The sequence below is a fragment of the Hibiscus syriacus genome, unplaced genomic scaffold, assembly GCF_006381635.1.
Source record: "Hibiscus syriacus cultivar Baekdansim isolate YM2019G1 unplaced genomic scaffold, ASM638163v2 tig00116964_pilon, whole genome shotgun sequence".
Lineage (NCBI taxonomy): Eukaryota > Viridiplantae > Streptophyta > Magnoliopsida > Malvales > Malvaceae > Hibiscus > Hibiscus syriacus.
In genome coordinates, this window is record NW_024063489.1 from 908,935 (window position 1) to 922,045 (window position 13,111).

At 31.2% G+C, this 13,111-nt stretch overlaps 1 pseudogene; it reads right to left on the reverse strand.

Annotated features, from left to right (window-relative positions):
* Nucleotides 1-209: 209 nt before the first annotated feature.
* LOC120190915 lies at nucleotides 210-5,164 on the reverse strand (annotated as a pseudogene).
* Between the last annotated feature and the right edge of the window lie 7,947 nt (nucleotides 5,165-13,111).

Here is a 13,111-nt window from a genome sequence, read left to right on the forward strand (position 1 = left end):
ACTTGCAAAGAGATAGAAGCATGGATTCAATTTCAATGCATAGATTTTAAACATGGGAGAGAGATGCCATTTAGTCTTCTGGTTTCATCATGGCATAGCATGTAGAGAAAATCACAGGTAACATAAGCATCCTTGACAACTGACCTCTGTTACTTAACTAGAGTTTCACATGTCCTTGTATGAGCTTTAAACGAAATGTGGTAAAAATGCTAAATGACATATCTAATAGTTCCACCATTTCTGTTGACCAAGCATATGACTAGAGAGTCTGCGGATATCATCGGGCTAGCTGTTGCAACTCTTTTCCGGTATTCATTTGAGTCCTGTATTAGCCAAGATTGCATATCAGTGCAAGGAAAATAAAACAAATACAACAGACTACTAATAACATCAACAGAAAATATTAAGGGTGCGTTTGGTTCACGGAATGTAATATTATCAGTGGAAAAAAAGATTACCAGGTATTATGATTACTGAGAATATTGTATTTTGTGTTTGGTTGGTTTAGTAGGAATATAAGATTACCGTATTTGGTTAAAGGAATAAAAGATTATTGAAATTTATATTTTACCAAATTATCCTTATTATATATTTCTTTTTTTAACAAGTTGAATTCTATTATAATATTATTTATACATTTTCTTTAAAAATTTTAAATTCATAAAATTTATATAATTTTTTTTTACAAAATTGAAAAGATAAATAGGTTTAATGAAAGGGCAAAATTTTATTTTAACCCCTGAACTTCATATAAAATTCTAATTATTGACTTTTTTTTTGTAAATCTAAAATAGTTTAAGGATGAATTTATACTTTAACCTTCGTAGAATTTTTATTATTCAACGACTGAATAAAGATAATTTTGAGGAATTTTTTTTAAGGGCATTTTAGTCCAAAACGCCAGTAATCTAACAATACCTAAGGGAATAGGTAATTAAATTTCCGGTAATATATCCAAAAAATCTACTAATGGTAATAAAATATTACCAAGAATAAGATTATCGGACAACCAAACGGGGGAATGAGGATTTATTTACTCGGTAATAAAAAATGCCGTGAACCAAACGGCTTTAGGGTAATGCTATTCACATGTACATAAAAGCCGACATACATCTTGATTTGCAGGGGAGCTTGGATTGGGTTGATCAAGAAAATCTCGAATACCCACTAGAATTTGCTTTACAATAATGGATGGTCTCCACCCCTTGGAGGAAAACAGGGTTTACTTTAGCAAAATAATATGAATTTACATCCAAGGTTGGTCTAAAAGTACTTACCGCGTTGAGGATAGACAGACACATTTCCTGAAGAATAAACATTAGGGTGGAAGAAACCATTTGGAAACTTGCATGTAGGTGATCTGCTCGGGTAGTCCTCGCTGGAGTTAAGAGTAAGAGGATAGTAGCCACCTTCCCAATCAGTCTGAAAATCGAAAAAGAACATCACAGACGGAAAAACATGAATGAATCATATAAAAGCTCCTAATGGATAATAAACTGCTGCACAATAGTCAACTAATAATACTTGAAACGATTCTTAAAGCGGGACAGAAGAAAAGGGACGAGCAATTAACAACCCTTATCATGCAAGACTAGTTAACAAAAGGTTAAAGGTAAACATGAAAAGCCGTATACTCATATTGTAGTTAGGTTTTCGTATTATAATCATGTTAAAGAAACTATGGCACATAATGATATAGTATATAAGTGTTGGTGCTTTTAGGTGACTACGTAAAATTGTCATTGAATAAATATTTTCTTAAGTAGAAGCGTCAGTATCTGAAACTAATGGCATTGGCTAGCCTTCCCATAAACATCAAATGAACAAAGTGACTAGTATTAAAACAAAACAAAAATAGAAAAGCCAAAATTTGTTTGCAATTAAGATGAAACATGGCAGAAGCTATTGTTATACAAGACTTTACAGCTTCTACTCAAATTAAATATCTGATCATAGTGATTGTAACACCCCAACCCGTATCCGACCCGAATACAAGTCTGAGATGTCACATTAACTTTTTGAAACCATATTTTTGTAAGATAGCAAAACATTTGAACTTAAATTAAGAAAATATGATAATATATTGTTGAATCATGTTTGTTATAACCAATTTAAGAAAATATACGTTTTTATGAACAGTCAAATACAATATGAACAGTACCGTGAACAGTAATGAACAATATCATGAACAATAGTGAACATTACCGTGAACAATACCGAATGTTAAAATTTTTCCAGATTGCTTCAGGGGGTATCGATTCCCCTGCTACAGGGAACCGATTCCCAACTACAGTACTGTTACAATACCTCGGCAAAATATGTATAAAACTCATAAAATACTAATCTTTCATTCGTATAAATTTTCCATGTACAAATACACATTTAAAACATTACAAAATTCAATCATATGATTTTACAAAACCGATTAGAGCATATCGGATTCAAATCTTTATTTACATGCCAACTACTATTATTATTACAAAATACATACTATTCAATTCTTTTCTGATCTGATTTTTGGAAAGGAGAAACTGACATGTCTTGCATAACTTTTACCAATTTTCCTCTTCTCACAACCTACGCGTGAAACAATCACACGCTAAGTCGTTGACTTAGTGAGGCATGAAAACATATGATATTACTCTACTCATATCAATGCATAACAATTAATAATATCATATCATATAAAAGCATATCTTTCATTGTATAACCAATGCACACATATACATATATCATTAACATACTTATCAGTACTCATATTACTATCACTAATTCCTTTTTATCATGTAATCATATACTGTACCTTTTATACTCACCATTGGGCATCCATGTCATTTCACAACAGAGCACACATAGTATCATATCAAGTTATTTATTATCTTTAAAGTCTATGTATTAGCCCATATATACTTTTGAGAACTTAAGGTATGTGAGTACATTGAGGTTGTGCACCACTATGCTGTCACCACAGCTCGTATAAATGTCCCGAAGGACATGTCCATATGTCATACAGAACCTAGGCAATTGTCCATAGCTCCCGAAGAACCTAGGTAAATTGTCCATATGTTTCTTAGAACATAGGTATATTGTCCATATGTCCTGAAAGACATAGGTAATTATGTTCATATGTTCCGTAGAACATAGGTAAACCCTCGACTCTTGGCATGCCAACTATACCACTAGCTCTCATATCACATAACATGGGCATTATCATTTATAACAGTTCACATATTCACATCACTTATTCATATCATTTCTCTTATAAACACATATCTCTTCTTTTCTGTCACTTATCACATGTACGTGTAATCATTGATATTATATCATATGACTTTCTCGTATATTCTCTTATCTCATTATCACGTATTCATTTCATTCTCCATGTCCTTATCACATAGCTTATTTCACATTCATATGTCACATAGTTTATATCACTTTGTATGTAATCACATAAATCATATCGTATAATATGTATCACATATATCTTGTCACTTATGATCATATAACTTATCATCACACATACATGCATTCACATAGATCACATATACATAACTTATATCATATTTTCTTCACATATATTTACCATAAATACATCACATAGCACATATAAGCTCATAGTTCTTTCACATAGCTCACTATCATATTTTCATATCATATATCTTATAATAGATTCTTATATCATCACTTGTTTCCTTTCTACCTATTCACAATCACACTAACATGTACTCACACCTATCATTTAACATATACACTCATAAGAATCATATCAATGATATAACATTTTAGGAGTCACTTCTTACCATAGTAACTCCGTCACTGGCTCATCACAAGCCAATGTTTGTTCGATAGCATAAGTACAATTAAATTGCACTCACCTTAGCCTTGTTTTGATACGATCCTAATTCTTTGATTGTTCCAGAACTTGTTCACGTTCAATGTCTACATAACCATACATTTTAAGGTAATTATCAGATATCTACACATTGTAATTTGATACTAATAGCCTAAACAAATTTAATAGACCTATATTCACTTTTTCCTTTAGGGGGTATCGATACCTCCCCTTAGGGTATCTGTACCCTTATAAAAATCTGTAAATTTTGCCTAGAAATCACTGTTCATGCACGAAAATTCACTATTTCAACTTCAATTCTTCATGTTTCATTCCCTTTCATATTCTTAACTCAAATTTACATACTTAAACCAATTTCTACTCATTTATCACATCTCAAACCTCAAAATCCTATTCTCCATATAAAAATCAATAATCATACCAAATTTTCAATATACTCTAAATTCAATTCTATCACTTCATATCTCTTAATTAAGTTGATGACAAGTCAAATTTAGTTTCAAATTCAACTTATCAACTCTTTTCCAGAAATTCTCGTAAAAACCCATTTTCTATGATCTTTCTTAACTTTTTAATCTTTTGATTTTAAGACAAATTAAGCTTTCTTTAAGCTTAATTATCATCTAATGATCAAAACTCAACCATAAAATCAACAATTAATCAGTTAACAAAGAAACTCACCTTTGCCTTTGGGGGGTTCACGGTGAAGAAGAAGAAGAAAATAACTCTTCCCCACATGATTCATTCATATAAGGGGAGAAAAATATCTTTCTTGTCAAATGATCATTTTGCCCTTTAATTCCTTAGATAATTACTAACAATTTTCAAGAAATATTCCCAAATAAATCATTGAACTATTCAACATTTCCACTTTAATCAACAAATTCTGAAATTTTATAATTTAATTACTAACCTATAGTTTGGGATGTTACAATGATTAACTACTAAACAACCATAGAGATTCCAGTACAACTAAATCCCAGACATACAAATATAGAAAAACCCAAGAAAATAAAAACTTCAAAGGTCAAAGCTTTGATTAGAAAAAGGGGGTACTTTTGTGAAGAAGTTAAGACTGACCCCTTTTTTGACGGGGATAATACAATGCCAAACCATTAAATTAACAGATCCATCTGGCTTTATCTCAGGCTGAGCCACAAAGCCCTTCATATCACCAATGATAAGTAAATAAAATGAAATGAAAAATAACAACAACGTAAGGGGGAGAAGAATGTTGATACATGGGGATGATTTTTGCGCCAGGTTTTTTGTTCCCTCCGCAAGACGACTACGTGCGATGCCCCTCGACATAGCGTTTCCGAAAGAGTTAAAATAAAAAGTAGTTCTTTTTTAGGAGTGTTCTTGAGATTTTAAGATCTCTCTTGAAAGAATTCTATTATGTTCCTCGAGAAAAGATCAAAGAAAGAGGTCAGTTAAAGGTGGGTGACGAGTCCTACTCGAATCAATAACATATTAGGTAACATTTATATAATGTAATAAGTAACGCTTATATAATACAATATGCACTTAACCGAAAATATTATCAAGTACAATAATATATTAGGTAGTGCTTATATAATGTAATAGGTAGCGCTTATATTGACATATTTTCTAACTAAATCATTATATTTATATCGGTAACATTGCAAATTTACATATTACATTATAATTATCGGTTTCGATATTTTTGGGATCGATACAATTTTAAATGTATCGACACTTTATGCGTGCACCTCGTTGGGCATTCATTCCGGTAGCGCTTTATCGGTTTTGTCATTTCGAGACCGGTTTTGTCATATTTTTACCTGTTATATTGTTATGGATCGATACATTTTTATAAAGTATCGACACTTTATAGGCGCTACTACTTATTCTCTTTTAAATTCCAAATGTGTCGATACTTATTTCAATCTAATCGATACTTTCAACATATCCGGTAGCGCTTTACTGGTTTTGTCATATTTTTACATGTTATATTGCTATGGATCGATACATTTTTTATTTGTATCGACACAAACCGACAAGCTAAGTTTGTCGGTTGCCAAATTTTTTAATATTTCTTCATGATTTCCACCTATAACATTATTATTACTCAACATTTCCGATAGCGCTAAACAGAATTTATTAAATATCTTTTAATGTATCCAATATCATCGTATATTAACAGTATATTAATCCGTATTTCATGTGACAACCTTTTTTAGGGGTGTTCTTGAGATTTTAAGATCTCTGTCATGCCTAGCAAGTGAGTTGAATTTGGTCATTTTAAAGCCGACTGCAAACGTACTTCCTTGATCAACGTGACTGCTTCACTTCCCCATTTTTTTTACTTTTATTAAAAAACTGTTTATATTCAAAATCCATTAAAGGTATATGATTTTGATGCCCAAGCCCATTGCACCGTAAATCAAAGGCCACACGATAAAAAATAGAGTATATAAAAATATTCTCTCACTTAATAAAAAAAATAGTAGTAATGTTGATGTACGATAAGGAAATGGATGTTTGATGGTATTTGATCGTAGTTGGTTGGTTTAATAATTAATGGATGAAACAACTAACGATTATTTGAAACTTCTAGATCACTTCACAATCGAATTAAGGTATGTAGATAAATGATATCATAAACTATTTATTAGTACTTATTATCTTAAGCTAATTTTCTAATAATTGTCGTGTGACATCGGAAACAATGCATCAAAAATATAAAAAAAATCGTTCTCCTTCTACGAAAAGATTAAATCCTAAATTTATTCTTAAGTTTGCGATAATCATTATTTTTATAATATTTTATGTGACTCTCCATCTAAATCACAAAATTGAACTATTATCCCCTCCAGATCAGTAATTATTTCTTACATTAATTAAAGAATATTTGTTATGATTATATTAAAACTAAAGAAATAAAGTCGAGTAAAAATAGCATAACATTATTATCAATTCTTCATTGTGAAAGTTGTTTCGTTGAACCCACCTCATTTTCCAGCCCAAAAAGAAAAAGGACAAAAAACACTCACATACCCGTAGAAAAGATGAGAAAGAAAAATTGCATGGCCCTCAACCTGGCTGGAAAACCTGTCTGCTTTGTTATGACTGTTGGCAGAGCCAATCATCAATGCATTTGATTGTGATTTATGACTACATATTAGCAAATGGAGCATCAAGCTGAATATGAACTTACCCCACAATCTAATTGCAAAAATTGAAGGCATGCGCATGATGAAGTCCTGTGACCTGGCACATGTTTCTGTCCCATTGGGGGAAAAAGGCTTTTAATTTCATCGTCAAAGGGTTTTACAACAAGAAAGCACAAAGATCTTTAGCATTAGTTTTGGCGTTTCATTGTTCAAGACAAAATCATGATTGGGGGAGGGGTGGACAAGAAAAACAAAGGAAACATACAAATTAGATTTGGTTATTGGCTTTCAGGCTAACACCAGTGGCTTGACTGTAATAATTATGCTCTCAAGAATCATATCTTTTCTATGAAACCTTAGATCATGTTAAAAGTGTACTTGAAATATATAAAAAATAAATCAAGTGCACTGATTAGCAAAAACCGAGTAATTAGGTTAATGACTTTGTTAATGATTCTTATTTATAAAGAGGAGAGATCAAAAGAGTTTGCTTGTGAGAATGATAGTATGAAAGGGGACAAAAAGAGATCAGAAGTGATGTAAAGTAGGTGGGACTTGGGAGCATGTTATGTAAAGCTCCACATGGGGTAGAATGAAAACACACAGGGAAAAATAAGTTGTAATGCTGGAGAGTGGAGAATGGTGTGAATATTAAAGAACAATGAATGCTATCTGCACACTTGCAGCTAGCTAGTTTGCTAGGCATTTTTTAAATTAGTTAACAAATAATGAGTTTAAATTTCGTCATCACTCAGTGAGAAGGGTCTGTAGTTTTGGCTATCCAATAACTTTAAGCTGTTCATTAAATTGCTGAAAGCTGGCCTGTTTTTTTTAGAAGATAAATATCATAGTTGAAAGCAGATTGGGCTCGATGAATATGAGGATCATGGGACGATCAATTTCTATTGTTTCATAAATAGTTGGGGTAATCATTCACCATATTTTTATTTGTGTAGAATAGAGGCAAAGAATAAAACAAGTGCAAGATTTATGTCCTTTGGCTGTTGCTGTGTTGATTGATTGTATGAGATTTTGCTCGGTCTATAAGATGGGGAGAGAGTTATACCCCTCATTTGTTTGACATAAAATCTGAAATACTTTATTTATATATAGTTAAGATAACTTATGATCTTTTCGTTTATCATTTTGTTTATACAGCATGAGATGTTCTTATGGAGATATAATTATTCTAGCATAATTAAGATATTTTATTCTTATAAAATTGAAATACTTCAATCGGAATATTTTTATTTATGTAAAGTTGAAATATTCTCAATCATACTATAATCGTTCCCCTTCAAGATAGTTGATTTTCAGCTCCGTCGATATATCTTTCGCATGATGCAAAATTAATAAACTAATTCCTTCTACATAAATGAACTGCTGTGATTTGTTGTCTTTCACCCATATCATCAATAGACAATGTAACAAATGTCCAATCACCAATGACTGATTGTTAATTACATATGTATTCAGATTGTGAGCCTATGAAACATGCAAAAGTGCAACAGCAACACAACATACGTACAAAAGAAAAACCAAACACAGTTGGTCGGATGTTAAAACACAAAACCGTCTACAAGTAGAAACTGTTTCAATCAAAAAAATGCTGCCTTTTTATAGGTAAGATGTTAAACTATAACACAGTATTTATACAGTGACAAAAGGGATGTGTCATTTCGAAAACCTTTTCAAGGTTTGGTAAGATGGAGTTATCAGTTCAAAATATATAGAGGAAAATGTCAAGGAGTAACAAGAAGTTTTACTCAATGTCACCCATTTTTTTATGATAAAACAAGCACGCACCCAACCAAAATTACAAGTGGGGTTTCCTTTAGTTGCTTGATATGTGTCCAATCTAACGGTCGAATTGGGGGGGAAAAGAAGAAAAAATCCGGTGAAATGGTGAGTTAGGTTGAGAAAAGGAACTTGGGGTTAGGGTTTTTGCATCAACCTTTCATTTTTAGCTGCTGTCATTCCCCTGGCTCATTCCTTGTGAATGAAGGTGTTTTCTTTTTCTGTTTTGCATAATGATAATAATTGTTTAAGCTGTTAGCTTTAGCTAAATGTCATTTATATAAAATTAAAACTCCAACTAAACCTGATTAGGATTCTTTAAACACTCATGGTTAAAAATTCATTGTCAATCACATTCTTTTCCCATTAAACTGAGGGAAAATACTCCTCATATATCTTTAAAGAAACATATATTTTTGGGATGCCATGATTTAAGTATTTCAACTTCATACATTAATGTCAACGATCATATTTCAAACTGTGGACATAATTTTTCAGGTGCGGCCCACTGGAGGAGCACTGCGCAGTAGCACGCTACCTCTGGGATGGTGGGGAAATCTTATCAGTGCCCTATTTTTTTATATGGAGAAAGTATTTACAAAGAACAAAACAGTAAAGCAGGGGAAATTATTGCAGTCACCCTTTCTTAGATTGATGGTAAGAGTTGCATTATATTATTTTCAAGAAAACCCCCTTATACCGAAACATACTGTTATCAAATTGTAATGCTGAAAATTTGTAGGTAAAGAAGCAGGCATGCCCTGCAATCCAGACGTTGCTGTCGAGCTAATAATTTGAAGGCCTTAATGTTGGCGTTATATTGCTGATCTATAAATTCGTAGATTGATTAAGCTCTACCTTCTAACGACCCAGCGATGTAACAACCACCGGCATTTGGGTGGTACTATATACCGTTTTAATTAATAGGACGGCCGAAAGTCCTCCAACCCTAATTAAACCCCACAAATCAAAGAATTAGAGACGGTTGGTTCTGTGCTTTCGTTTTCAAGCATCGGTTGTGGGAATACAACCCCATTTAGGCTTGTTTATTTATTGTTAACCATGCTTCCCTCCAATTTTGATAGTTTAGAAAGCATAGTACAAAATACAAAATATTTAAGGATATATAAATAATATTATTAATTTTTTCACGCTCGCGATGTTAACGAAAAACCTTTTTTATAAAAAAAATTATTTAATAAATGATGTAAAGTGATACTAAATTTATATATATATATATATATATATATATATATATATATATATATGTGTTAATGTCATGTTTAACTTTTTTAGAGTTTATATAAAAGTATGAAAAGATAAAAATATTATTTTACATATATATTTTTAATTATTTTTTAATTAAATGGATACCTATGAACTCGTAACACCAACTTCAAGATTTAATAATAAGTATAGATGGTTTAATATTATATACAAATATTTAGAAATTTATAAATAATAATTCATATTTTTAAAATATAAAAATAAAATTAGTTACTTGTGAATCTTGTGATGCCCGTAACACTACTTAATTATGAAGTAAAAAATGGATAGAAACCCAAATTAGCAACATTGTAAAGCACGTATAAATTTAAGCTGACCATATTCCCATATGTAATGGGGGTAGGGGAGGTAGTATAGTAGGTTGCCCCTAACGCCAAGTTGAGAGCAACTTCCGTGTGAGACCTCCAGAATTATGAATTGCACTCAATCCCACGACCACAAGGTTAAGAGTCTTGCGCTCTACCAACTGAGTTGGACGGGCAATTATCATGTCTAAATTTAACATAAATTTAATTTCATGATTCATTACTCATAAGAGGTTAGTGGGTTAGCCTTCAGCATGTCCAATTTAACATAAATTTAATTTCATGATTCATTACTCATAAGAGGTTAGTAGGACGACTTCCTCGTCCATATAGGATTGTGGGAAAAATAATTTTCCCATATAAGATATCCACCATATTATTTTTTGAAGTGGGACTTCTTATTGATATGAAGACGCCGTGTACTTCTGGACCTTCTCAATTTGCATGAAGACGCCATGCAGTCGTGAGGTTTTCTTTATTTGCTTGAAGACGCCATGCAGTCATGAAGTCTTTATATTTAAGTTGAAGACGCATGGAGCACCTAGAGTCTTAGATGGTACTGTTAATTCACCCTAGATGGAAAATAATCCCTTGGTGGATTATATTGGGAATTAAAAATCATACATACATGATCTCAACCATTTTACCCTTAGCTTTCAGCATGTCCAAATTAACATAAAGATTTTTTTTCTGAAAGAACACTCTACTCCTATACTCCATAAAATCAACCCTTTTATTGCATCCCATTTTATATTTTCACTAAAAAAATTGTTTATATATATTTGAGATTATAACATTTCACTAGAGCATAATCAATCTTTATAAGAAGGGTTGTCAATATGTAATTTATGACCTAATATCAATTAGAATTAAAATAATATTTTTATTCTTATAATATAATTTAATTGATAAATATAATTAAATTAACCATAATAAATATTATAACTAATTTAATAATTAAGTTAACTCAAACAAGAACTAAAGGGACTAACAAATCTCTGTATGATTTATATAAATGAAATTTTCTATGTTAAATTTAATAAAATGATATAAAACAAAACAAAACAATTTTTTTTCAAGACTAACCTTTAAGTCTGTAAATAATGAACTAGAATAAATAATCTTTTGTTCATGTTTATTTGTTTATTTTTAAGTATGCTAATGTTTTGGTTTATAATTGCTTAAAATTTTAAAAATATTTTTATATTTGTGTCTATTTGTTTCAGGTTTGTGAACATATTCAATTAATACTGATAAATATATTAAAAGCCATTTTGTTAAAATCTAATGGAATATATTCATGATCATATTTACAAATATATTTATGACATATAATTAAATATGTTTATGAAAAATTAAAAATTTTAAATTAAATAAGTATATTTTTAATTTTAATCTAATAATTAAATATAAATGTTAAAATATTTCGGTTGACATCTCTCTTATCCTCTAAGTTGTGGGTTCAATATTTAGTAGGAGCAAAATTCTCCCCCTCCTCTTCCTAGTAGGAATGGTTAAAAAAATAATAATAATAAACATAAATATTAATGTCATATTAATTAATAAAATATATTTTAATTTATTTTGTATTAGAAATACTTCTAACTCCAACTAACCAAACTAAGTAAATTTATAAACAACTAGTAAGTTTATTATAAGCAAAATCAAATTGAATACAACTCTATTCAAAATTATTCATTTAATTTAATATATATATATATTATTTATTTTAACTTAAAAATATAAGCAAATAATTTGTCCAAACGTACTTATGTTTATTTCTATACCAACTTCTCTCGAGAAGTAAAATAAAAAACAAAACCCAAAGAAGAATTATTAACCCCACAGAATCAGTAAAAGGTGGACCAGACGTAAGTCTGACTAAGTGAGAGTGGGGTCCACTAAAGGTTTATTATCACATACCAAAAAAAAGGGCCATGTGAGTGTGGGAAACCACCAGCTGGCTATTGTCTATTTATGGGGTCTCTTATTTTCTTTCTTCCTCACCACTTCACGGGTTAGTTAAGGACCGAAATATGAGGATATTTTAAAATATATAAAGATTTATTACGTATTTAAATTCAAATTTAATATAATTAAGTAATTTAATTATAAGGGATTATTATTATCTTTGAGGTATCGAGTTCAAGTATGTATGTAGGGATATAACGTTTATTGTCAATAATTAAATGTCTTTGTATAGATTATACTTCACTACAACAAAACTGGTTTGTTGCGGCGTTTTTTTTTTACTTATAGCGGCGTTTTTAAGGTCGCTAAAAACACATGCGAAAACGCCGCTAAAAGCGCCTGAAAATAGCGTCGCTAAAGTTTGTGGCGTTTTTCATGAAAAAAGCCGCAATAGGTGTTGATATTTCGCTAAAAACACATGCGAAAACGCCGCTAAAAGCGCCGCTGAAAATAGCGTCGCTAAAGTTTGTGGCGTTTTTCATGAAAAACGCCGCAATAGGTGTTGATATTTAGCGGCGTTTGACAGAAAAACGCCACAATAGATTTTGATATTAGCGGCGTTGGAAGACAAACGCCGCAATAGATGTTGATATTTAGCGGCATTTGGAAGACAAACGCCGCAGTAGGTTTCAATTTTTAGCGGCGTTTTTCCCAGAAACGCCGCAGTAGGTGTTGATGTTTAGTGGCGTTTTATTACAAACGCCGCAATAAGTGTTAAGGTTTCGCGGCATTTTTAGCTTAAACGCCGCAATATGTTTCGC